We start from the raw sequence: 22,596 nt of genomic DNA on the forward strand, positions 1-22,596 counted from the left end.
GCATCACGTGACGCGCCGCTTGCACCACGTTACACGGATCGCACGAATGCGCTGTCCAACCAAATTCCTACCTGCCTACTCCGAAAAAACGTGTTAATCCATCGTTCTCAACATGAATAGTTGCAATCGGCTTGTTTACTTCACAAGTATATATATGGAAATTGAAAATTAATTGGGAAATCTCAAAATACGGTCGCATTGGGAAATGCAAACGTTTATGTTCCAAAACAAAAACTTACATTTTCAATTTTTAAAAATAAATCAAGCACAAGATTTGAACTTGGCACCCATTTAATGTTGTGATGGAAGAACAAGTCTCCTTAACACTTCTATAGAAGTCAAGCTCTATTACTAGGAAGTTACTTCGATTATTAACCCATAATGCACTCATGCAGAATAATACCATAAATATCTCAATGAGGCACCACTGGGATTTGAACCCAGGATCTCCTGTTTACTAGACAGGCGCTTTACCAACTAAGCCATGGCGCCCTATGTCGATTTGCTTTTTTAGAGTGAAATCTAGAGAAGCCATTTTTTCTGTCACTAATTGGGGATTATTTTACAAATTTAGCACCTTTAAGAAATGTGATGCTGAAAAATTATACTGCATTGAGATTGATCAAACGATTACCGTAATTCAGATGTGAGTTGGCTGAATCCTGAAGGTGAAACACTATTAATCCAACGTTCTCCACATGCATAGTTGCAATCGCCGTGTTTACTTTACAGATGTATATATGGATATTGAATGTTAATTGGGAAATCTCAAAATAGGTCGCATTGGGAAATGCAAACGTTTATGTTCCAAAACAAAAAACTTACATTTTCAATTTCTAAAAAAAAATCAAGCACAGGATTTGAACTTGGCACCCATTTAATGTTGTGATGGAAAAACAAGTCTCCTTAACACTTCTATAGAAGTCAAACTCAATTACCAGCAAGTTACTTGGATTATTAACCCGTAATGCACTCATGCAGAATAATACCATAAAATATCTCAATGAGGCACCACTGGGATTTGAACCCAGGATCTCCTGTTTACTAGACAGGCGCTTTACCAACTAAGCCATGGCGCCATATTCCTCTATGGAATTTCTTAAGTTTCCAATCCCACTGGCAAATTCACAGAAACTCCGATAAAAATGTTGATGCATTCAAGAAATGTGATGCCTAGAACGAATATATTTTTGAGATGAGTTATGAATCATGGCAACCTGTGACAAGGTGGCCGAGTGGTTAAGGCGATGGACTGCTAATCCATTGTGCTCTGCACGCATGGGTTCGAATCCCATCCTTGTCGATTTGCTCTTTTTAGAGTGAAATCTCGAGAAGCCATTTTTATGTCACTGATCGGGGATTATTCAACAAATTTAGCACCTTTAAGAAATGAAATGCTGAGAAATTACACTGCACTGTGATTGATCAAACGATTACCGTAATTCAGATGTGATTTTGCTGAATCCTGAAGGTGAAACGCTATTACAGGTAGGAACAACAGTTCCACACTGCCCACCAGGGATTATTTGTCCGTCTGTATGTCTGTCGCGCATAGCCACGCCCTCGATTTGTATTTCATAGAGCGCTTCGGGCGGGCTCAGCATCACGTGACGCGCCGCTTGCACCACGTTACACGGATCGCACGAATGCGCTGTCCAACCAAGTTCCTACCTGCCTACTCCGAAAAAACGTGTTAATCCATCGTTCTCCACATGAATAGTTGCAATCGGCTTGTTTACTTCACAAGTATATATATGGAAATTGAAAATTAATTGGGAAATCTCAAAATACGGTCGCATTGGGAAATGCAAACGTTTATGTTCCAAAACAAAAACTTACATTTTCAATTTCTAAAAATAAATCAAGCACAAGATTTGAACTTGGCACCCATTTAATGTTGTGATGGAAGAACAAGTCTCCTTAACACTTCTATAGAAGTCAAGCTCTATTACCAGGAAGTTACTTCGATTATTAACCCATAATGCACTCATGCAGAATAATACCATAAATATCTCAATGAGGCACCACTGGGATTTGAACCCAGGATCTCCTGTTTACTAGACAGGTGCTTTACCAACTAAGCCATGGCGCCCTATGTCGATTTGCTTTTTTAGAGTGAAATCTAGAGAAGCCATTTTTTCTGTCACTGATTGGGAATTATTTTACAAATTTAGCACCTTTAAGAAATGTGATGCTGAAAAATTATACTGCATTGAGATTGATCAAACGATTACCGTAATTCAGATGTGAGTTGGCTGAATCCTGAAGGTGAAACACTATTAATCCAACGTTCTCCACATGCATAGTTGCAATCGCCGTGTTTACTTTACAGATGTATATATGGATATTGAATATTAATTGGGAAATCTCAAAATAGGTCGCATTGGGAAATGCAAACGTTTATGTTCCAAAACAAAAAACTTACATTTTCAATTTCTAAAAATAAATCAAGCACAAAATTTGAACTTGGCACCCATTTAATGTTGTGATGGAAAAACAAGTCTCCTTAACACTTCTATAGAAGTCAAACTCAATCACCAGAAAGTTACTTGGATTATTAACCCGTAATGCACTCATGCAGAATAATACCATAAAATATCTCAATGAGGCACCACTGGGATTTGAGCCCAGGATCTCCTGTTTACTAGACAGGCGCTTTACCAACTACGCCATGGCGCCATATTTTTCTATGGAATTTCTTAAGTTTCCAATCCCACTGGCAAATTCACAGAAACTCCGATAAAAATGTTGATGCATTCAAGAAATGTGATGCCTAGAACGAATATATTTTTGAGATTAGTTATGAATCATGGCAACCTGTGACAAGGTGGCCGAGTGGTTAAGGCGATGGACTGCTAATCCATTGTGCTCTGCACGCATGGGTTCGAATCCCATCCTTGTCGATTTGCTCTTTTTAGAGTGAAATCTCGAGAAGCCATTTTTATGTCACTGATCGGGGATTATTTAACAAATTTAGCACCTTTAAGAAATGAAATGCTGAGAAATTACACTGCACTGTGATTGATCAAACGATTACCGTAATTCAGATGTGATTTTGCTGAATCCTGAAGGTGAAACGCTATTACAGGTAGGAACAACAGTTCCACACTGCCCACCAGGGATTATTTGTCCGTCTGTATGTCTGTTGCGCATATCCACGTCCTCGATTTGTTTTTCATAGAGCGCTTCGGGCGGGCTCAGCATCACGTGACGCGCCGCTTGCACCACGTTACACGGATCGCACGAATGCGCTGTCCAACCAAGTTCCTACCTGCCTACTCCGAAAAAACGTGTTAATCCATCGTTCTCCACATGAATAGTTGCAATCGGCTTGTTTACTTCACAATTATATATATGGATATTGAATATTAATTGCAAAATCTCAAAATACGGTCGCATTGGGAAATGCAAACGTTTATGTTCCAAAACAAAAACTTACATTTTCAATTTCTAAAAATAAATCAAGCACAGGATTTGAACTTGGCACCCATTTAATGTTGTGATGGAAAAACAAGTCTCCTTAACACTTCTATAGAAGTCAAACTCAATTACCAGGAAGTTACTTGGATTATTAACCCGTAATGCACTCATGCAGAATAATACCATAAAATATCTCAATGAGGCACCACTGGGATTTGAACCCAGGCTCTCCTGTTTACTAAACAGGCGCTTTACCAACTAAGCCATGGCGCCATATTCCTCTATGGAATGTCTTAAGTTTCCAATCCCACTGGCAAATTCACAGAAACTCCGATAAAAATGTTGATGCATTCAAGAAATGTGATGACTAGAACGAATATATTTTTGAGATTAGTTATGAATAATGGCAACATGTGACAAGGTGGCCGAGTGTTTAAGGCGATGGACTGCTAATCCATTGTGCTTTGCACGCATGGGTTCGAATCCCATCCTTGTCGATTTGCTCTTTTTAGAGTGAAATCTCGAGAAGCCATTTTTTATGTCACTGATCGGGGATTATTTAACAAATTTAGCACCTTTAAGAAATGAAATGCTGAGAAATTACACTGCACTGTGATTGATCAAACGATTACCGTAATTCAGATGTGATTTTGCTGAATCCTGAAGGTGAAACGCTATTACAGGTAGGAACAACAGTTCCACACTGCCCACCAGAGATTATTTGTCCGTCTGTATGTCTGTCGCGCATAGCCACGCCCTCGATTTGTATTTCATAGAGCGCTTCGGACGGGCTCAGCGCCACGTGACACGGATCGCACGAATGCGCTGTCCAACCAAGTTCCTACCTGCCCACTCCGAAGGAACGTGTTAATCCATCGTTCTCCACATGAATAGTTGCAATCGGCTTGTTTACTTCACAAGTATATATATGGAAATTGAAAATTAATTGGGAAATCTCAAAATACGGTCGCATTGGGAAATGCAAACGTTTATGTTCCAAAACAAAAACTTACATTTTCTAAAAATAAATCAAGCACAGGATTTGAACTTGGCACCCATTTAATGTTGTGATGGAAGAACACGTCTCCTTAACACTTCTATAGAAGTCAAGCTCTGTTACCAGGAAGTTACTTCGATTATTAACCCGTAATGCACTCATGCAGAATAATACCATAGATATCTCAATGAGGCACCACTGGGATTTGCACCCAGGATCTCCTGTTTACTAGACAGGCGCTTTACCAACTAAGCCATGGCGCCCTATGTTGATTTGCTTTTTTTAGAGTGAAATCTAGAGAAGCCATTTTTTCTGTCACTGATTGGGGATTATTTAACAAATTTAGCACCTTTAAGAAATGTGATGCTGAAAAATTATACTGCATTGAGATTGATCAAACGATTACCGTAATTCAGATGTGAGTTGGCTGAATCCTGAAGGTGAAACACTATTAATCCAACGTTCTCCACATGCATAGTTGCAATCGCCGTGTTTACTTTACAGATGTATTTATGGATATTGAATATTAATTGGGAAATCTCAAAATACGGTCGCATTGGGAAATGCAAACGTTTATGTTCCAAAACAAAAACTTACATTTTCAATTTCTAAAAATAAATCAAGCACAGGATTTGAACTTGGCACCCATTTAATGTTGTGATGGAAAAACAAGTTTCCTTAACACTTCTATAGAAGTCAAACTCAATTACCAGGAAGTTACTTGGATTATAAACCCGTAATGCACTCATGCAGAATAATACCATAAAATATCTCAATGAGGCACCAGTGCGATTTGAACCCAGGATCTCCTGTTTACTAGACAGGCGCTTTACCAGCTAAGCCATGGCGCCATATTCCTCTATGGAATTTCTTAAGTTTCCAATCCCACTGGCAAATTCACAGAAACTCCGATAAAAATGTTGATGCATTCAAGAAATGTGATGCCTAGAACGAATTTATTTTTGAGATTAGTTATGAATCATGGCAAAATGTGACAAGGTGGCCGAGTGGTTAAGGCGATGGACTGCTAATCCATTGTGCTCTGCACGCATGGGTTCGAATCCCATCCTTGTCGATTTGCTCTTTTTGGAGTGAAATCTCGAGAAGCCATTTTTATGTCACTGATTGGGGATTATTTAACAAATTTAGCACCTTTAAGAAATGGAATGCTGAGAAATTACACTGCACTGTGATTGATCAAACGATTACCGTCATTCAGATGTGAGTTTGCTGAATCCTGAAGGTGAAACGCTATTACAGGTAGAAACAACAGTTCCACACTGCGCACCAGGGATTATTTGTCCATCTGTATGTCTGTCGCGCATAGCCACGCCCTCGATTTGTATTTCATAGAGTGCTTCGGGCGGGCTCAACACCACGTGACGCGCCGCTTGCGCCACGTGACACGGATCGCACGAATGCGCTGTCCAACCAAGTTCCTACCTGCCCACTCCGAAGGAATGTGTTAATCCAACGTTCTCCACATGCATAGTTGCAATCGCCGTGTTTACTTTACAGATGTATATATGGATATTGAATATTAATTGGGAAATCTCAAAATACGGTCGCATTGGGAAATGCAAACGTTTATGTTCCAAAACAAAAACTTACATTTTCAATTTCTAAAAATAAATCAAGCACAGGATTTGAACTTGGCACCCATTTAATGTTGTGATGGAAAAACAAGTTTCCTTAACACTTCTATAGAAGTCAAACTCAATTACCAGGAAGTTACTTGGATTATTAACCCGTAATGCACTCATGCAGAATAATACCATAAAATATCTCAATGAGGCACCAGTGGGATTTGAACCCAGGATCTCCTGTTTACTAGAGAGGCGCTTTACCAACTAAGCCATGGCGCCATATTCCTCTATATAATTTCTTAAGTTTACAATCCCACTGGCAAATTCACAGAAACTCCGATAAAAATGTTGATGCATTCAAGAAATGTGATGCCTAGAACGAATTTATTTTTGAGATAAGTTATGAATAATGGCAACATGTGACAAGGTGGCCGAGTGGTTAAGGCGATGGACTGCTAATCCATTGTGCTCTGAACGCATGGGTTCGAATCCCATCCTTGTCGATTTGCTCTTTTTAGAGTGAAATCTCGAGAAGCCATTTTTTATGTCACTGATCGGGGATTATTTAACAAATTTAGCACCTTTAAGAAATGAAATGCTGAGAAATTACACTGCACTGTGATTGATCAAACGATTACCGTAATTCAGATGTGATTTTGCTGAATCCTGAAGGTGAAACGCTATTACAGGTAGGAACAACAGTTCCACACTGCCCACCAGGGATTATTTGTCCGTCTGTATGTCTGTTGCGCATAGCCACGTCCTCGATTTGTTTTTCATAGAGCGCTTCGGGCGGGCTCAGCATCACGTGACGCGCCGCTTGCACCACGTTACACGGATCGCACGAATGCGCTGTCCAACCAAGTTCCTACCTGCCTACTCCGAAAAAACGTGTTAATCCATCGTTCTCCACATGAATAGTTGCAATCGGCTTGTTTACTTCACAATTATATATATGGATATTGAATATTAATTGCAAAATCTCAAAATACGGTCGCATTGGGAAATGCAAACGTTTATGTTCCAAAACAAAAACTTACATTTTCAATTTCTAAAAATAAATCAAGCACAGGATTTGAACTTGGCACCCATTTAATGTTGTGATGGAAAAACAAGTCTCCTTAACACTTCTATAGAAGTCAAACTCAATTACCAGGAAGTTACTTGGATTATTAACCCGTAATGCACTCATGCAGAATAATACCATAAAATATCTCAATGAGGCACCACTGGGATTTGAACCCAGGCTCTCCTGTTTACTAAACAGGCGCTTTACCAACTAAGCCATGGCGCCATATTCCTCTATGGAATGTCTTAAGTTTCCAATCCCACTGGCAAATTCACAGAAACTCCGATAAAAATGTTGATGCATTCAAGAAATGTGATGACTAGAACGAATATATTTTTGAGATTAGTTATGAATAATGGCAACATGTGACAAGGTGGCCGAGTGTTTAAGGCGATGGACTGCTAATCCATTGTGCTTTGCACGCATGGGTTCGAATCCCATCCTTGTCGATTTGCTCTTTTTAGAGTGAAATCTCGAGAAGCCATTTTTTATGTCACTGATCGGGGATTATTTAACAAATTTAGCACCTTTAAGAAATGAAATGCTGAGAAATTACACTGCACTGTGATTGATCAAACGATTACCGTAATTCAGATGTGATTTTGCTGAATCCTGAAGGTGAAACGCTATTACAGGTAGGAACAACAGTTCCACACTGCCCACCAGAGATTATTTGTCCGTCTGTATGTCTGTCGCGCATAGCCACGCCCTCGATTTGTATTTCATAGAGCGCTTCGGACGGGCTCAGCGCCACGTGACACGGATCGCACGAATGCGCTGTCCAACCAAGTTCCTACCTGCCCACTCCGAAGGAACGTGTTAATCCATCGTTCTCCACATGAATAGTTGCAATCGGCTTGTTTACTTCACAAGTATATATATGGAAATTGAAAATTAATTGGGAAATCTCAAAATACGGTCGCATTGGGAAATGCAAACGTTTATGTTCCAAAACAAAAACTTACATTTTCTAAAAATAAATCAAGCACAGGATTTGAACTTGGCACCCATTTAATGTTGTGATGGAAGAACACGTCTCCTTAACACTTCTATAGAAGTCAAGCTCTGTTACCAGGAAGTTACTTCGATTATTAACCCGTAATGCACTCATGCAGAATAATACCATAGATATCTCAATGAGGCACCACTGGGATTTGCACCCAGGATCTCCTGTTTACTAGACAGGCGCTTTACCAACTAAGCCATGGCGCCCTATGTTGATTTGCTTTTTTTAGAGTGAAATCTAGAGAAGCCATTTTTTCTGTCACTGATTGGGGATTATTTAACAAATTTAGCACCTTTAAGAAATGTGATGCTGAAAAATTATACTGCATTGAGATTGATCAAACGATTACCGTAATTCAGATGTGAGTTGGCTGAATCCTGAAGGTGAAACACTATTAATCCAACGTTCTCCACATGCATAGTTGCAATCGCCGTGTTTACTTTACAGATGTATTTATGGATATTGAATATTAATTGGGAAATCTCAAAATACGGTCGCATTGGGAAATGCAAACGTTTATGTTCCAAAACAAAAACTTACATTTTCAATTTCTAAAAATAAATCAAGCACAGGATTTGAACTTGGCACCCATTTAATGTTGTGATGGAAAAACAAGTTTCCTTAACACTTCTATAGAAGTCAAACTCAATTACCAGGAAGTTACTTGGATTATAAACCCGTAATGCACTCATGCAGAATAATACCATAAAATATCTCAATGAGGCACCAGTGCGATTTGAACCCAGGATCTCCTGTTTACTAGACAGGCGCTTTACCAGCTAAGCCATGGCGCCATATTCCTCTATGGAATTTCTTAAGTTTCCAATCCCACTGGCAAATTCACAGAAACTCCGATAAAAATGTTGATGCATTCAAGAAATGTGATGCCTAGAACGAATTTATTTTTGAGATTAGTTATGAATCATGGCAAAATGTGACAAGGTGGCCGAGTGGTTAAGGCGATGGACTGCTAATCCATTGTGCTCTGCACGCATGGGTTCGAATCCCATCCTTGTCGATTTGCTCTTTTTGGAGTGAAATCTCGAGAAGCCATTTTTATGTCACTGATTGGGGATTATTTAACAAATTTAGCACCTTTAAGAAATGGAATGCTGAGAAATTACACTGCACTGTGATTGATCAAACGATTACCGTCATTCAGATGTGAGTTTGCTGAATCCTGAAGGTGAAACGCTATTACAGGTAGAAACAACAGTTCCACACTGCGCACCAGGGATTATTTGTCCATCTGTATGTCTGTCGCGCATAGCCACGCCCTCGATTTGTATTTCATAGAGTGCTTCGGGCGGGCTCAACACCACGTGACGCGCCGCTTGCGCCACGTGACACGGATCGCACGAATGCGCTGTCCAACCAAGTTCCTACCTGCCCACTCCGAAGGAATGTGTTAATCCAACGTTCTCCACATGCATAGTTGCAATCGCCGTGTTTACTTTACAGATGTATATATGGATATTGAATATTAATTGGGAAATCTCAAAATACGGTCGCATTGGGAAATGCAAACGTTTATGTTCCAAAACAAAAACTTACATTTTCAATTTCTAAAAATAAATCAAGCACAGGATTTGAACTTGGCACCCATTTAATGTTGTGATGGAAAAACAAGTTTCCTTAACACTTCTATAGAAGTCAAACTCAATTACCAGGAAGTTACTTGGATTATTAACCCGTAATGCACTCATGCAGAATAATACCATAAAATATCTCAATGAGGCACCAGTGGGATTTGAACCCAGGATCTCCTGTTTACTAGAGAGGCGCTTTACCAACTAAGCCATGGCGCCATATTCCTCTATATGATTTCTTAAGTTTACAATCCCACTGGCAAATTCACAGAAACTCCGATAAAAATGTTGATGCATTCAAGAAATGTGATGCCTAGAACGAATTTATTTTTGAGATAAGTTATGCATAATGGCAACATGTGACAAGGTGGCCGAGTGGTTAAGGCGATGGACTGCTAATCCATTGTGCTCTGAACGCATGGGTTCGAATCCCATCCTTGTCGATTTGCTCTTTTTAGAGTGAAATCTCGAGAAGCCATTTTTTATGTCACTGATCGGGGATTATTTAACAAATTTAGCACCTTTAAGAAATGAAATGCTGAGAAATTACACTGCACTGTGATTGATCAAATGATTACCGTAATTCAGATGTGATTTTGCTGAATCCTGAAGGTGAAACGCTATTACAGGTAGGAACAACAGTTCCACACTGCCCACCAGGGATTATTTGTCCGTCTCTATGTCTGTCGCGCATAGCCACGCCCTCGATTTGTATTTCATAGAGCGCGTCGGGCGGGCTCAGCACCACGTGACGCGCCGCTTGCACCACGTTACATGGATCTCACGAATGCGCTGTCCAACCAAGTTCCTACCTGCCTACTCCGAAAAAACGCGTTAATCCATCGTTCTCCACATGAATAGTTGCAATCGGCTTGTTTACTTCACAAGTATATATATGGATATTGAATATTAATTGCGAAATCTCAAAATACGGTCGCATTGGGAAATGCAAACGTTTATGTTCCAAAACAAAAACTTACATTTTCAATTTCTAAAAATAAATCAAGCACAGGATTTGAACTTGGCACCCATTTAATGTTGTGATGGAAAAACAAGTCTCCTTAACACTTCTATAGAAGTCAAACTCAATTACCAGGAAGTTACTTGGATTATTAACTCGTAATGCACTCATGCAGAATAATACCATAAAATATCTCAATGAGGCACCACTGGGATTTGAACCCAGGATCTCCTGTTTACTAGACAGGCGCTTTACCAACTAAGCCATGGCGCCATATTCCTCTATGGAATTTCTTAAGTTTCCAATCCCACAGGCAAATTCACAGAAACTCCGATAAAAATGTTGATGCATTCAAGAAATGTGATGCCAGGAACGAATATATTTTTGAGATTAGTTATGAATAATGGCAACATGTGACAAGGTGGCCGAGTGGTTAAGGCGATGGACTGCTAATCCATTGTGCTCTGCACGCATGGGTTCGAATCCCATCCTTGTCGATTTGCTCTTTTTAGAGTCAAATCTCGAGAAGCCATTTTTTATGTCACTGATCGGGGATTATTTAACAAATTTAGCACCTTTAAGAAATGAAATGCTGAGAAATTACACTGCACTGTGATTGATCAAACGATTACCGTAATTCAGATGTGATTTTGCTGAATCCTGAAGGTGAAACGCTATTACAGGTAGGAACAACAGTTCCACACTGCCCACCAGGGATTATTTGTCCATCTGTATGTCTGTCGCGCATAGCCACGCCCTCGATTTGTATTTCATAGAGCGCTTCGGGCGGGCTCAGCACCACGTGATGCGCCGCTTGCACCACGTTACACGGATCGCACGAATGCGCTGTCCAACCAAGTTCTTACCTGCCTACTCCGAAAAAACGTGTTAATCATCGTTCTCCACATGAATAGTTGCAATCGGCTTGTTTACTTCACAAGTATATATATGGATATTGAATATTAATTGCGAAACCTCAAAATACGGTCGCATTGGGAAATGCAAACGTTTATGTTCCAAAACAAAAACTTACATTTTCAATTTCTAAAAATAAATCAAGCACAGGATTTGAACTTGGCACCCATTTAATGTTGTGATGGAAAAACAAGTCTCCTTAACACTTCTATAGAAGTCAAACTCAATTACCAGCAAGTTACTTGGATTATTAACCCGTAATGCACTCATGCAGAATAATACCATAAAATAGCTCAATGAGGCACCACTGGGATTTGAACCCAGGATCTCCTGTTTACTAGACAGGCGCTTTACCAACTAAGCCATGGCGCCATATTCGTCTATGGAATTTCTTAAGTTTCCAATCCCACTGGCAAATTCACAGAAACTCCGATAAAAATGTTGATGCATTCAAGAAATGTGATGCCTAGAACGAATATATTTTTGAGATTAGTTATGAATCATGGCAACATGTGACAAGGTGGCCGAGTGGTTAAGGCGATGGACTGCTAATCCATTGTGCTCTGCACGCATGGGTTCGAATCCCATCCTTGTCGATTTGCTCTTTTTAGAGTCAAATCTCGAGAAGCCATTTTTTATGTCACTGATCGGGGATTATTTAACAAATTTAGCACCTTTAAGAAATGAAATGCTGAGAAATTACACTGCACTGTGATTGATCAAACGATTACCGTAATTCAGATGTGATTTTGCTGAATCCTGAAGGTGAAACGCTATTACAGGTAGGAACAACAGTTCCACACTGCCCACCAGGGATTATTTGTCCATCTGTATGTCTGTCGCGCATAGCCACGCCCTCGATTTGTATTTCATAGAGCGCTTCGGGCGGGCTCAGCACCACGTGATGCGCCGCTTGCACCACGTTACACGGATCGCACGAATGCGCTGTCCAACCAAGTTCCTACCTGCCTACTCCGAAAAAACGTGTTAATCATCGTTCTCCACATGAATAGTTGCAATCGGCTTGTTTACTTCACAAGTATATATATGGATATTGAATATTAATTGCGAAACCTCAAAATACGGTCGCATTGGGAAATGCAAACGTTTATGTTCCAAAACAAAAACTTACATTTTCAATTTCTAAAAATAAATCAAGCACAGGATTTGAACTTGGCACCCATTTAATGTTGTGATGGAAAAACAAGTCTCCTTAACACTTCTATAGAAGTCAAGCTCTATTACCAGGAAGTTACTTGGATTATTAACCCGTAATGCACTCATGCAGAATAATACCATAAAATATCTCAATGAGGCACCACTGGGATTTGAGCCCAGGATCTCCTGTTTACTAGACAGGCGCTTTACCAACTAAGCCAGGGCGCCCTATGTCGATTTGCTCTTTTTAGAGTGAAATTTACAGAACCCATTTTTTCTGTCACTGATTGGGGATTATTTAACAAATTTAGCACCTTTAAGAAATGTGATGCTGAAAAATTATACTGCATTGAGATTGATCAAACGATTACCGTAATTCAGATGTGAGTTGGCTGAATCCTGAAGGTGAAACACTATTAATCCAACGTTCTCCACATGCATAGTTGCAATCGCCGTGTTTACTTTACAGATGTATATATGGATATAGAATATTAATTGGGAAATCTCAAAATACGGTCGCATTGGGAAATGCAAACGTTTATGTTCCAAAAGAAAAACTTACATTTTCAATTTCTAAAAATAGATCAAGCACAGGATTTGAACTTGGCACCCATTTAATGTTGTGATGGAAAAACAAGTCTCCTTAACACTTCTATAGAAGTCAAACTCAATTACCAGGAAGTAACTTGGATTATTAACCCGTAATGCACTCATGCAGAATAATACCATAAAATATCTCAATGAGGCACCACTGGGATTTGAATATGGATATTGAATATTAATTGCGAAATCTCAAAATACGGTCGCATTGGGAAATGCAAACGTTTATGTTCCAAAACAAAAACTTACATTTTCAATTTCTAAAAATAAATCAAGCACAGGATTTGAACTTGGCACCCATTTAATGTTGTGATGGAAAAACAAGTCTCCTTAACACTTCTATAGAAGTCAAGCTCAATTACCAGGAAGTTACTTGGATTATTAACCCGTAATGCACTCATGCAGAATAATACCATAAAATATCTCAATGAGGCACCACTGGGATTTGAACCCAGGATCTCCTGTTTACTAGACAGGCGCTTTTCCAACTAAGCCATGGCGCCCTATGTCGATTTGCTCTTTTTAGAGTGAAATCTACAGAAGCCATTTTTCCTGTCACTGATTGGGGATTATTTAACAAATTTAGCACCTTTAAGAAATGTGATGCTGAAAAATTATACTGCATTGAGATTGATCAAACGATTACCGTAATTCAGATGTGAGTTGGCTGAATCCTGAAGGTGAAACACTATTAATCCAACGTTCTCCACATGCATAGTTGCAATCGCCGTGTTTACTTTACAGATGTATATATGGATATTGAATATTAATTGGGAAATCTCAAAATAGGTCGCATTGAGAAATGCAAACGTTTATGTTCCAAAACAAAAAACTTACATTTTCAATTTCTAAAAATAAATCAAGCACAGGGTTTGAACTTGACACCCATTTAATGTTGTGATGGAAAAACAAGTCTCCTTAACACTTCTATAGAAGTCAAACTCAATTACCAGCAAGTTACTTGGATTATTAACCCGTAATGCACTCATGCAGAATAATACCATAAAATATCTCAATGAGGCACCACTGGGATTTGAACCCAGGATCTCCTGTTTACTAGACAGGCGCTTTACCAACTAAGCCATGGCGCCATATTCCTCTATGGAATTTCTTAAGTTTCCAATCCCACTGGCAAATTCACAGAAACTCCGATAAAAATGTTGATGCATTCAAGAAATGTGATGCCTAGAACGAATATATTTTTGAGATTAGTTATGAATCATGGCAACCTGTGACAAGGTGGCCGAGTGCTTAAGGCGATGGACTGCTAATCCATTGTGCTCTGCACGCATGGGTTCGAATCCCATCCTTGTCGATTTGCTCTTTTTAGAGTGAAATCTCGAGAAGCCATTTTTATGTCACTGATCGGGGATTATTTAACAAATTTAGCACCTTTAAGAAATTAAATGCTGAGAAATTACACTGCACTGTGATTGATCAAACGATTACCGTAATTCAGATGTGATTTTGCTGAATCCTGAAGGTGAAACGCTATTACAGGTAGGAACAACAGTTCCACACTGCCCACCAGGGATTATTTGTCCGTCTGTATGTCTGTTGCGCATAGCCACGCCCTCGATTTGTATTTCATAGAGCGCTTCGGGCGGGCTCAGCATCACGTGACGCGCCGCTTGCACCACGTTACACGGATCGCACGAATGCGCTGTCCAACCAAGTTCCTACCTGCCTACTCCGAAAAAACGCGTTAATCCATCGTTCTCCACATGAATAGTTGCAATCGGCTTGTTTACTTCACAAGTATATATATGGATATTGAATATTAATTGCGAAATCTCAAAATACGGTCGCATTGGGAAATGCAAACGTTTATGTTCCAAAACAAAAACTTACATTTTCAATTTCTAAAAATAAATCAAGCACAGGATTTGAACTTGGCACCCATTTAATGTTGTGATGGAAAAACAAGTCTCCCTAACACTTCTATAGAAGTCAAACTCAATTACCAGGAAGTTACTTGGATTATTAACTCGTAATGCACTCATGCAGAATAATACCATAAAATATCTCAATGAGGCACCACTGGGATTTGAACCCAGGATCTCCTGTTTACTAGACAGGCGCTTTACCAACTAAGCCATGGCGCCATATTCCTCTATGGAATTTCTTAAGTTTCCAATCCCACAGGCAAATTCACAGAAACTCCGATAAAAATGTTGATGCATTCAAGAAATGTGATGCCTAGAACGAATATATTTTTGAGATTAGTTATGAATAATGGCAACATGTGACAAGGTGGCCGAGTGGTTAAGGCGATGGACTGCTAATCCATTGTGCTCTGCACGCATGGGTTCGAATCCCATCTTTGTCGATTTGCTCTTTTTAGAGTGAAATCTCGAGAAGCCATTTTTTATGTCAATGATCGGGGATTATTTAACAAATTTAGCACCTTTAAGAAATGAAATGCTGAGAAATTACACTGCACTGTGATTGATCAAACGATTACCGTAATTCAGATGTGATTTTGCTGAATCCTGAAGGTGAAACGCTATTACAGGTAGGAACAACAGTTCCACACTGCCCACCAGGGATTATTTGTCCGTCTGTATGTCTGTTGCGCATAGCCACGCCCTCGATTTGTATTTCATAGAGCGCTTCGGGCGGGCTCAGCATCACGTGACGCGCCGCTTGCACCACGTTACACGGATCGCACGAATGCGCTGTCCAACCAAGTTCCTACCTGCCTACTCCGAAAAAACGCGTTAATCCATCGTTCTCCACATGAATAGTTGCAATCAGCTTGTTTACTTCACAAGTATATATATGGATATTGAATATTAATTGCGAAATCTCAAAATACGGTCGCATTGGGAAATGCAAACGTTTATGTTCCAAAACAAAAACTTACATTTTCTAAAAATAAATCAAGCACAGGATTTGAACTTGGCACCCATTTAATGTTGTGATGGAAGAACAAGTCTCCTTAACACTTCTATAGAAGTCAAGCTCTATTAGCAGGGAGTTACTTGGATTATTAACCCGTAATGCACTCATGCAGAATAATACCATAAATATCTCAATGAGGCACCACTGGGATTTGAACCCAGGATCTCCTGTTTACTAGACAGGCGCTTTACCAACTAAGCCATGGCGCCCTATGTCGATTTGCTTTTTTTAGAGTGAAATCTAGAGAAGCCATTTTTTCTGTCACTGATTGGGGATTTTTTTACAAATTTAGCACCTTTAAGAAATGTGATGCTGAAAAATTATACTGCATTGAGATTGATCAAACGATTACCGTAATTCAGATGTGAGTTGGCTGAATCCTGAAGGTGAAACACTATTAATCCAACGTTCTCCACATGCATAGTTGCAATCGCCGTGTTTACTTTACAGATGTATATATGGATATTGAATATTAATTGGGAAATCTCAAAAAACGGTCGCATTGGGAAATGCAAACGTTTATGTTCCAAAACAAAAACTTACATTTTCAATTTCTAAAAATAAATCAAGCACAGGATTTGAACTTGGCACCCATTTAATGTTGTGATGGAAAAACAAGTCTCCTTAACACTTCTATAGAAGTCAAACTCAATTACCAGGAAGTTACTTGGATTATTAACCCGTAATGCACTCATGCAGAATAATACCATAAAATATCTCAATGAGGCACCACTGGGATTTGAACCCAGGATCTCCTGTTTACTAGACAGGCGCTTTACCAACTAAGCCATGGCACCATATTCTTCTATGGAATTTCTTAAGTTTCCAATCCCACTGGCAAATTCACAGAAACTCCGATAAAAATGTTGATGCATTCAAGAAATGTGATGCCTAGAACGAATATATTTTTTAGATTAGTTATGAATCATGGCAACATGTGACAAGGTGGCCGAGTGGTTAAGGCGATGGACTGCTAATCCATTGTGCTCTGCACGCATGGGTTCGAATCCCATCCTTGTCGATTTGCTCTTTTTAGAGTCAAATCTCGAGAAGCCATTTTTTATGTCACTGATCGGGGATTATTTAACAAATTTAGCACCTTTAAGAAATGAAATGCTGAGAAATTACACTGCACTGTGATTGATCAAACGATTACCGTAATTCAGATGTGATTTTGCTGAATCCTGAAGGTGAAACGCTATTACAGGTAGGAACAACAGTTCCACACTGCCCACCAGGGATTATTTGTCCATCTGTATGTCTGTCGCGCATAGCCACGCCCTCGATTTGTATTTCATAGAGCGCTTCGGGCGGGCTCAGCACCACGTGATGCGCCGCTTGCACCACGTTACACGGATCGCACGAATGCGCCGTCCAACCAAGTTCCTACCTGCCTACTCCGAAAAAACGTGTTAATCATCGTTCTCCACATGAATAGTTGCAATCGGCTTGTTTACTTCACAAGTATATATATGGATATTGAATATTAATTGCGAAATCTCAAAATACGGTCGCATTGGGAAATGCAAACGTTTATGTTCCAAAACAAAAACTTACATTTTCAATTTCTAAAAATAAATCAAGCACAGGATTTGAACTTGGCACCCATTTAATGTTGTGATGGAAGAACACGTCTCCTTAACACTTCTATAGAAGTCAAGCTCTATTACCAGGAAGTTACTTGGATTATTAACCCGTAATGCACTCATGCAGAATAATACCATAAAAATCTCAATGAGGCACCACTGGGATTTGAACCCAGGATCTCCTGTTTACTAGACAGGCGCTTTACCAACTAAGCCATGGCGCCCTATGTCGATTTGCTCTTTTTAGAGTGAAATTTACAGAACCCATTTTTTCTGTCACTGATTGGGGATTATTTAACAAATTTAGCACCTTTAAGAAATGTGATGCTGAAAAATTATACTGCATTGAGATTGATCAAACGATTACCGTAATTCAGATGTGAGTTGGCTGAATCCTGAAGGTGAAACACTATTAATCCAACGTTCTCCACATGCATAGTTGCAATCGCCGTGTTTACTTTACAGATGTATATATGGATATTGAACATTAATTGGGAAATCTCAAAATACGGTCGCATTGGGAAATGCAAACGTTTATGTTCCAAAACAAAAACTTACATTTTCAATTTCTAAAAATAAATCAAGCACAGGATTTGAACTTGGCACCCATTTAATGTTGTGATGGAAAAACAAGTCTCCTTAACACTTCTATAGAAGTCAAACTCAATTACCAGGAAGTTACTTGGATTATTAACCCGTAATGCACTCATGCAGAATAATACCATAAAATATCTCAATGAGGCACCACTGGGATTTGAACCCAGGATCTCCTGTTTACTAGACAGGCGCTTTACCAACTAAGCCATGGCGCCATATTCCTCTATGGAATTTCTTAAGTTTCCAATCCCACTTGCAAATTCACAGAAACTCCGATAAAAATGTTGATGCATTCAAGAAATGTGATGCCTAGAACGAATATATTTTTGAGATTAGTTATGAATCATGGCAACATGTGACAAGGTGGCCGAGTGGTTAAGGCGATGGACTGCTAATCCATTGTGCTCTGCACGCATGGGTTCGAATCCCATCCTTGTCGATTTGCTCTTTTTAGAGTGAAATCTCGAGAAGCCATTTTTTATGTCAATGATTGGGGATAATTTAACAAATTTAGCACCTTTAAGAAATGAAATGCTGAGAAATTACACTGCACTGTGATTGATCAAACGATTACCGTAATTCAGATGTGATTTTGCTGAATCCTGAAGGTGAAACGCTATTACAGGTAGGAACAACAGTTCCACACTGCCCACCAGGGATTATTTGTCCATCTGTATGTCTGTCGCGCATAGCCACGCCCTCGATTTGTATTTCATAGAGCGCTTCGGGCGGGCTCAGCACCACGTGACGCGCCGCTTGCACCAGGTTACACGGATCGCACGAATGCGCTGTCCAACCAAGTTCCTACCTACCTGCATACTCCGAAAAAACGTGTTAATCCATCGTTCTCCACATTAATAGTTGCAATCGGCTTGTTTACTTCACAAGTATATATATGGATATTGAATATTAATTGGGAAATCTCAAAATAGGTCGCATTGGGAAATGCAAACGTTTATGTTCCAAAACAAAAAACTTACATTTTCAATTTCTAAAAAAAAATCAAGCACAGGATTTGAACTTGGCACCCATTTAATGTTGTGATGGAAAAACAAGTCTCCTTAACACTTCTATAGAAGTCAAACTCAATTACCAGCAAGTTACTTGGATTATTAACCCGTAATGCACTCATGCAGAATAATACCATAAAATATCTCAATGAGGCACCACTGGGATTTGAACCCAGGATCTCCTGTTTACTAGACAGGCGCTTTACCAACTAAGCCATGGCGCCATATTCTTCTATGGAATTTCTTAAGTTTCCAATCCCACTGGCAAATTCACAGAAACTCCGATAAAAATGTTGATGCATTCAAGAAATGTGATGCCTAGAACGAATATATTTTTTAGATTAGTTATGAATCATGGCAACATGTGACAAGGTGGCCGAGTGGTTAAGGCGATGGACTGCTAATCCATTGTGCTCTGCACGCATGGGTTCGAATCCCATCCTTGTGGATTTGCTCTTTTTAGAGTCAAATCTCGAGAAGCCATTTTTTATGTCACTGATCGGGGATTATTTAACAAATTTAGCACCTTTAAGAAATGAAATGCTGAGAAATTACACTGCACTGTGATTGATCAAACGATTACCGTAATTCAGATGTGATTTTGCTGAATCCTGAAGGTGAAACGCTATTACAGGTAGGAACAACAGTTCCACACTGCCCACCAGGGATTATTTGTCCATCTGTATGTCTGTCGCGCATAGCCACGCCCTCGATTTGTATTTCATAGAGCGCTTCGGGCGGGCTCAGCACCACGTGATGCGCCGCTTGCACCACGTTACACGGATCGCACGAATGCGCCGTCCAACCAAGTTCCTACCTGCCTACTCCGAAAAAACGTGTTAATCATCGTTCTCCACATGAATAGTTGCAATCGGCTTGTTTACTTCACAAGTATATATATGGATATTGAATATTAATTGCGAAATCTCAAAATACGGTCGCATTGGGAAATGCAAACGTTTATGTTCCAAAAGAAAAACTTACATTTTCAATTTCTAAAAATAAATCAAGCACAGGATTTGAACTTGGCACCCATTTAATGTTGTGATGGAAAAACAAGTCTCCTTAACACTTCTATAGAAGTCAAACTCAATTACCAGGAAGTTACTTGGATTATTAACCCGTAATGCACTCATGCAGAATAATACCATAAAATATCTCAATGAGGCACCACTGGGATTTGAACCCAGGATCTCCTGTTTACTAGACAGGCGCTTTTCCAACTAAGCCATGGCGCCCTATGTCGATTTGCTCTTTTTAGAGTGAAATCTACAGAAGCCATTTTTTCTGTCACTGATTGGTGATTATTTAACAAATTTAGCACCTTTAAGAAATGTGATGCTGAAAAATTATACTGCATTGAGATTGATCAAACGATTACCGTAATTCAGATGTGAGTTGGCTGAATCCTGAAGGTGAAACACTATTAATCCAACGTTCTCCACATGCATAGTTGCAATCGCCGTGTTTACTTTACAGATGTATATATGGATATTGAATATTAATTGGGAAATCTCAAAATACGGTCGCATTGGGAAATGCAAACGTTTATGTTCCAAAACAAAAACTTACATTTTCAATTTCTAAAAATAAATCAAGCACAGGATTTGAACTTGGCACCCATTTAATGTTGTGATGGAAAAACAAGTCTCCTTAACACTTCTATAGAAGTCAAACTCAATTACCAGGAAGTTACTTGGATTATTAACCCGTAATGCACTCATGCAGAATAATACCATAAAATATCTCAATGAGGCACCACTGGGATTTGAACCCAGGATCTCCTGTTTACTAGACAGGCGCTTTACCAACTAAGCCATGGCGCCATATTCCTCTATGGAATTTCTTAAGTTTCCAATCCCACTTGCAAATTCACAGAAACTCCGATAAAAATGTTGATGCATTCAAGAAATGTGATGCCTAGAACGAATATATTTTTGAGATTAGTTATGAATCATGGCAACATGTGACAAGGTGGCCGAGTGGTTAAGGCGATGGACTGCTAATCCATTGTGCTCTGCACGCATGGGTTCGAATCCCATCCTTGTCGATTTGCTCTTTTTAGAGTGAAATCTCGAGAAGCCATTTTTTATGTCAATGATTGGGGATAATTTAACAAATTTAGCACCTTTAAGAAATGGAATGCTGAGAAATTACACTGCACTGTTATTGATCAAATGATTACCGTAATTCAGATGTGAGTTTGCTGAATCCTGAAGGTGAAACGCTATTACAGGTAGGAACAACAGTTCCACACTGCCCACCAGGAATTATTTATCCGTCTGTATGTCTGTCGCGCATAGCCACGCCCTCGATTTGTATTTCATAGAGCGCTTCGGGCAGGCTCAGCACCACGTGACGCGCCGCTTGCGCCACGTGACACGGATCGCACGAATGCGCTGTCCAACCAAGTTCCTACCTGCCCACTCCGAAGGAACGTGTTAATCCATCGTTCTCCACATGAATAGTTGCAATCGGCTTGTTTACTTCACAAGTATATATATGGATATTGAAAATTAATTGGGAAATCTCAAAATACGGTCGCATTGGGAAATGCAAACGTTTATGTTCCAAAACAAAAACTTACATTTTCAATTTCTAAAAATAAATCAAGCACAGGATTTGAAATTGGCACCCATTTAATGTTGTGATGGAAGAACAAGTCTCCTTAACACTTCTATAGAAGTCAAACTCAATTACCAGGAAGTTACTTGGATTATTAACCCGTAATGCAATCATGCAGAATAATACCATAAAATATCTCAATGAGGCACCACTGGGATTTGAACCCAGGATCTCCTGTTTACTAGACAGGCGCTTTACCAACTAAGCCATGGCGCCATATTCCTCTATGGAATTTCTTAAGTTTCCAATCCCACTGGCAAATTCACAGAAACTCCGATAAAAATGTTGATGCATTCAAGAAATGTGATGCCTAGAACGAATATATTTTTGAGATTAGTTATGAATCATGGCAACATGTGACAAGGTGGCCGAGTGGTTAAGGCGATGGACTGCTAATCCATTGTGCTCTGCACGCATGGGTTCGAATCCCATCCTTGTCGATTTGCGCTTTTTAGAGTGAAATCTCGAGAAGCCATTTTTTATGTCAATGATTGGGGATAATTTAACAAATTTAGCACCTTTAAGAAATGGAATGCTGAGAAATTACACTGCACTGTTATTGATCAAATGATT

At 39.5% G+C, this 22,596-nt stretch overlaps 43 non-coding genes across 43 annotated transcripts; 17 read left to right on the forward strand and 26 right to left on the reverse strand.

The window, feature by feature from the left end:
- Positions 1–419: 419 nt before the first annotated feature.
- Positions 420–492, reverse strand: TRNAT-AGU (transfer RNA threonine (anticodon AGU)). The gene has a single exon. It is a non-coding gene; the product is annotated as a tRNA-Thr (tRNA).
- A 514-nt stretch (positions 493–1,006) lies between these two features.
- TRNAT-AGU (transfer RNA threonine (anticodon AGU)) lies at positions 1,007–1,079 on the reverse strand. Its single transcript has one exon. It is a non-coding gene; the product is annotated as a tRNA-Thr (tRNA).
- Positions 1,080–1,221: 142 nt separating this feature from the next.
- On the forward strand, positions 1,222–1,303 carry TRNAS-GCU (transfer RNA serine (anticodon GCU)). The gene has a single exon. It is a non-coding gene; the product is annotated as a tRNA-Ser (tRNA).
- A 716-nt stretch (positions 1,304–2,019) lies between these two features.
- On the reverse strand, positions 2,020–2,092 carry TRNAT-AGU (transfer RNA threonine (anticodon AGU)). Its single transcript has one exon. It is a non-coding gene; the product is annotated as a tRNA-Thr (tRNA).
- Positions 2,093–2,606: 514 nt separating this feature from the next.
- Positions 2,607–2,679, reverse strand: TRNAT-AGU (transfer RNA threonine (anticodon AGU)). The gene has a single exon. It is a non-coding gene; the product is annotated as a tRNA-Thr (tRNA).
- Positions 2,680–2,821: 142 nt separating this feature from the next.
- TRNAS-GCU (transfer RNA serine (anticodon GCU)) lies at positions 2,822–2,903 on the forward strand. The gene has a single exon. It is a non-coding gene; the product is annotated as a tRNA-Ser (tRNA).
- A 717-nt stretch (positions 2,904–3,620) lies between these two features.
- Positions 3,621–3,693, reverse strand: TRNAT-AGU (transfer RNA threonine (anticodon AGU)). Its single transcript has one exon. It is a non-coding gene; the product is annotated as a tRNA-Thr (tRNA).
- Positions 3,694–3,835: 142 nt separating this feature from the next.
- On the forward strand, positions 3,836–3,917 carry TRNAS-GCU (transfer RNA serine (anticodon GCU)). Its single transcript has one exon. It is a non-coding gene; the product is annotated as a tRNA-Ser (tRNA).
- Positions 3,918–4,607: 690 nt separating this feature from the next.
- TRNAT-AGU (transfer RNA threonine (anticodon AGU)) lies at positions 4,608–4,680 on the reverse strand. Its single transcript has one exon. It is a non-coding gene; the product is annotated as a tRNA-Thr (tRNA).
- Positions 4,681–5,195: 515 nt separating this feature from the next.
- On the reverse strand, positions 5,196–5,268 carry TRNAT-AGU (transfer RNA threonine (anticodon AGU)). The gene has a single exon. It is a non-coding gene; the product is annotated as a tRNA-Thr (tRNA).
- A 142-nt stretch (positions 5,269–5,410) lies between these two features.
- Positions 5,411–5,492, forward strand: TRNAS-GCU (transfer RNA serine (anticodon GCU)). The gene has a single exon. It is a non-coding gene; the product is annotated as a tRNA-Ser (tRNA).
- Positions 5,493–6,209: 717 nt separating this feature from the next.
- On the reverse strand, positions 6,210–6,282 carry TRNAT-AGU (transfer RNA threonine (anticodon AGU)). The gene has a single exon. It is a non-coding gene; the product is annotated as a tRNA-Thr (tRNA).
- A 142-nt stretch (positions 6,283–6,424) lies between these two features.
- On the forward strand, positions 6,425–6,506 carry TRNAS-GCU (transfer RNA serine (anticodon GCU)). The gene has a single exon. It is a non-coding gene; the product is annotated as a tRNA-Ser (tRNA).
- A 718-nt stretch (positions 6,507–7,224) lies between these two features.
- On the reverse strand, positions 7,225–7,297 carry TRNAT-AGU (transfer RNA threonine (anticodon AGU)). The gene has a single exon. It is a non-coding gene; the product is annotated as a tRNA-Thr (tRNA).
- Positions 7,298–7,439: 142 nt separating this feature from the next.
- TRNAS-GCU (transfer RNA serine (anticodon GCU)) lies at positions 7,440–7,521 on the forward strand. The gene has a single exon. It is a non-coding gene; the product is annotated as a tRNA-Ser (tRNA).
- A 690-nt stretch (positions 7,522–8,211) lies between these two features.
- Positions 8,212–8,284, reverse strand: TRNAT-AGU (transfer RNA threonine (anticodon AGU)). The gene has a single exon. It is a non-coding gene; the product is annotated as a tRNA-Thr (tRNA).
- A 515-nt stretch (positions 8,285–8,799) lies between these two features.
- TRNAT-AGU (transfer RNA threonine (anticodon AGU)) lies at positions 8,800–8,872 on the reverse strand. Its single transcript has one exon. It is a non-coding gene; the product is annotated as a tRNA-Thr (tRNA).
- Positions 8,873–9,014: 142 nt separating this feature from the next.
- Positions 9,015–9,096, forward strand: TRNAS-GCU (transfer RNA serine (anticodon GCU)). The gene has a single exon. It is a non-coding gene; the product is annotated as a tRNA-Ser (tRNA).
- A 717-nt stretch (positions 9,097–9,813) lies between these two features.
- On the reverse strand, positions 9,814–9,886 carry TRNAT-AGU (transfer RNA threonine (anticodon AGU)). The gene has a single exon. It is a non-coding gene; the product is annotated as a tRNA-Thr (tRNA).
- A 142-nt stretch (positions 9,887–10,028) lies between these two features.
- Positions 10,029–10,110, forward strand: TRNAS-GCU (transfer RNA serine (anticodon GCU)). Its single transcript has one exon. It is a non-coding gene; the product is annotated as a tRNA-Ser (tRNA).
- Positions 10,111–10,828: 718 nt separating this feature from the next.
- On the reverse strand, positions 10,829–10,901 carry TRNAT-AGU (transfer RNA threonine (anticodon AGU)). Its single transcript has one exon. It is a non-coding gene; the product is annotated as a tRNA-Thr (tRNA).
- A 142-nt stretch (positions 10,902–11,043) lies between these two features.
- On the forward strand, positions 11,044–11,125 carry TRNAS-GCU (transfer RNA serine (anticodon GCU)). The gene has a single exon. It is a non-coding gene; the product is annotated as a tRNA-Ser (tRNA).
- A 717-nt stretch (positions 11,126–11,842) lies between these two features.
- On the reverse strand, positions 11,843–11,915 carry TRNAT-AGU (transfer RNA threonine (anticodon AGU)). Its single transcript has one exon. It is a non-coding gene; the product is annotated as a tRNA-Thr (tRNA).
- A 142-nt stretch (positions 11,916–12,057) lies between these two features.
- Positions 12,058–12,139, forward strand: TRNAS-GCU (transfer RNA serine (anticodon GCU)). Its single transcript has one exon. It is a non-coding gene; the product is annotated as a tRNA-Ser (tRNA).
- A 717-nt stretch (positions 12,140–12,856) lies between these two features.
- On the reverse strand, positions 12,857–12,929 carry TRNAT-AGU (transfer RNA threonine (anticodon AGU)). The gene has a single exon. It is a non-coding gene; the product is annotated as a tRNA-Thr (tRNA).
- Positions 12,930–13,731: 802 nt separating this feature from the next.
- TRNAT-AGU (transfer RNA threonine (anticodon AGU)) lies at positions 13,732–13,804 on the reverse strand. Its single transcript has one exon. It is a non-coding gene; the product is annotated as a tRNA-Thr (tRNA).
- A 515-nt stretch (positions 13,805–14,319) lies between these two features.
- TRNAT-AGU (transfer RNA threonine (anticodon AGU)) lies at positions 14,320–14,392 on the reverse strand. The gene has a single exon. It is a non-coding gene; the product is annotated as a tRNA-Thr (tRNA).
- Positions 14,393–14,534: 142 nt separating this feature from the next.
- On the forward strand, positions 14,535–14,616 carry TRNAS-GCU (transfer RNA serine (anticodon GCU)). Its single transcript has one exon. It is a non-coding gene; the product is annotated as a tRNA-Ser (tRNA).
- A 717-nt stretch (positions 14,617–15,333) lies between these two features.
- Positions 15,334–15,406, reverse strand: TRNAT-AGU (transfer RNA threonine (anticodon AGU)). Its single transcript has one exon. It is a non-coding gene; the product is annotated as a tRNA-Thr (tRNA).
- Positions 15,407–15,548: 142 nt separating this feature from the next.
- Positions 15,549–15,630, forward strand: TRNAS-GCU (transfer RNA serine (anticodon GCU)). The gene has a single exon. It is a non-coding gene; the product is annotated as a tRNA-Ser (tRNA).
- A 711-nt stretch (positions 15,631–16,341) lies between these two features.
- On the reverse strand, positions 16,342–16,414 carry TRNAT-AGU (transfer RNA threonine (anticodon AGU)). The gene has a single exon. It is a non-coding gene; the product is annotated as a tRNA-Thr (tRNA).
- A 515-nt stretch (positions 16,415–16,929) lies between these two features.
- TRNAT-AGU (transfer RNA threonine (anticodon AGU)) lies at positions 16,930–17,002 on the reverse strand. Its single transcript has one exon. It is a non-coding gene; the product is annotated as a tRNA-Thr (tRNA).
- Positions 17,003–17,144: 142 nt separating this feature from the next.
- TRNAS-GCU (transfer RNA serine (anticodon GCU)) lies at positions 17,145–17,226 on the forward strand. Its single transcript has one exon. It is a non-coding gene; the product is annotated as a tRNA-Ser (tRNA).
- A 716-nt stretch (positions 17,227–17,942) lies between these two features.
- On the reverse strand, positions 17,943–18,015 carry TRNAT-AGU (transfer RNA threonine (anticodon AGU)). Its single transcript has one exon. It is a non-coding gene; the product is annotated as a tRNA-Thr (tRNA).
- A 515-nt stretch (positions 18,016–18,530) lies between these two features.
- On the reverse strand, positions 18,531–18,603 carry TRNAT-AGU (transfer RNA threonine (anticodon AGU)). The gene has a single exon. It is a non-coding gene; the product is annotated as a tRNA-Thr (tRNA).
- A 142-nt stretch (positions 18,604–18,745) lies between these two features.
- On the forward strand, positions 18,746–18,827 carry TRNAS-GCU (transfer RNA serine (anticodon GCU)). Its single transcript has one exon. It is a non-coding gene; the product is annotated as a tRNA-Ser (tRNA).
- A 722-nt stretch (positions 18,828–19,549) lies between these two features.
- On the reverse strand, positions 19,550–19,622 carry TRNAT-AGU (transfer RNA threonine (anticodon AGU)). Its single transcript has one exon. It is a non-coding gene; the product is annotated as a tRNA-Thr (tRNA).
- A 142-nt stretch (positions 19,623–19,764) lies between these two features.
- On the forward strand, positions 19,765–19,846 carry TRNAS-GCU (transfer RNA serine (anticodon GCU)). Its single transcript has one exon. It is a non-coding gene; the product is annotated as a tRNA-Ser (tRNA).
- A 717-nt stretch (positions 19,847–20,563) lies between these two features.
- Positions 20,564–20,636, reverse strand: TRNAT-AGU (transfer RNA threonine (anticodon AGU)). The gene has a single exon. It is a non-coding gene; the product is annotated as a tRNA-Thr (tRNA).
- Positions 20,637–21,151: 515 nt separating this feature from the next.
- On the reverse strand, positions 21,152–21,224 carry TRNAT-AGU (transfer RNA threonine (anticodon AGU)). The gene has a single exon. It is a non-coding gene; the product is annotated as a tRNA-Thr (tRNA).
- Positions 21,225–21,366: 142 nt separating this feature from the next.
- On the forward strand, positions 21,367–21,448 carry TRNAS-GCU (transfer RNA serine (anticodon GCU)). The gene has a single exon. It is a non-coding gene; the product is annotated as a tRNA-Ser (tRNA).
- Positions 21,449–22,166: 718 nt separating this feature from the next.
- Positions 22,167–22,239, reverse strand: TRNAT-AGU (transfer RNA threonine (anticodon AGU)). Its single transcript has one exon. It is a non-coding gene; the product is annotated as a tRNA-Thr (tRNA).
- A 142-nt stretch (positions 22,240–22,381) lies between these two features.
- On the forward strand, positions 22,382–22,463 carry TRNAS-GCU (transfer RNA serine (anticodon GCU)). Its single transcript has one exon. It is a non-coding gene; the product is annotated as a tRNA-Ser (tRNA).
- The last annotated feature ends 133 nt before the right edge of the window (positions 22,464–22,596 follow it).

The sequence above is a fragment of the Lampetra planeri genome, chromosome 54, assembly GCF_965212315.1.
Source record: "Lampetra planeri chromosome 54, kcLamPlan1.2.h2, whole genome shotgun sequence".
In the NCBI taxonomy this organism is placed as follows: Eukaryota; Metazoa; Chordata; class Hyperoartia; order Petromyzontiformes; family Petromyzontidae; genus Lampetra; species Lampetra planeri.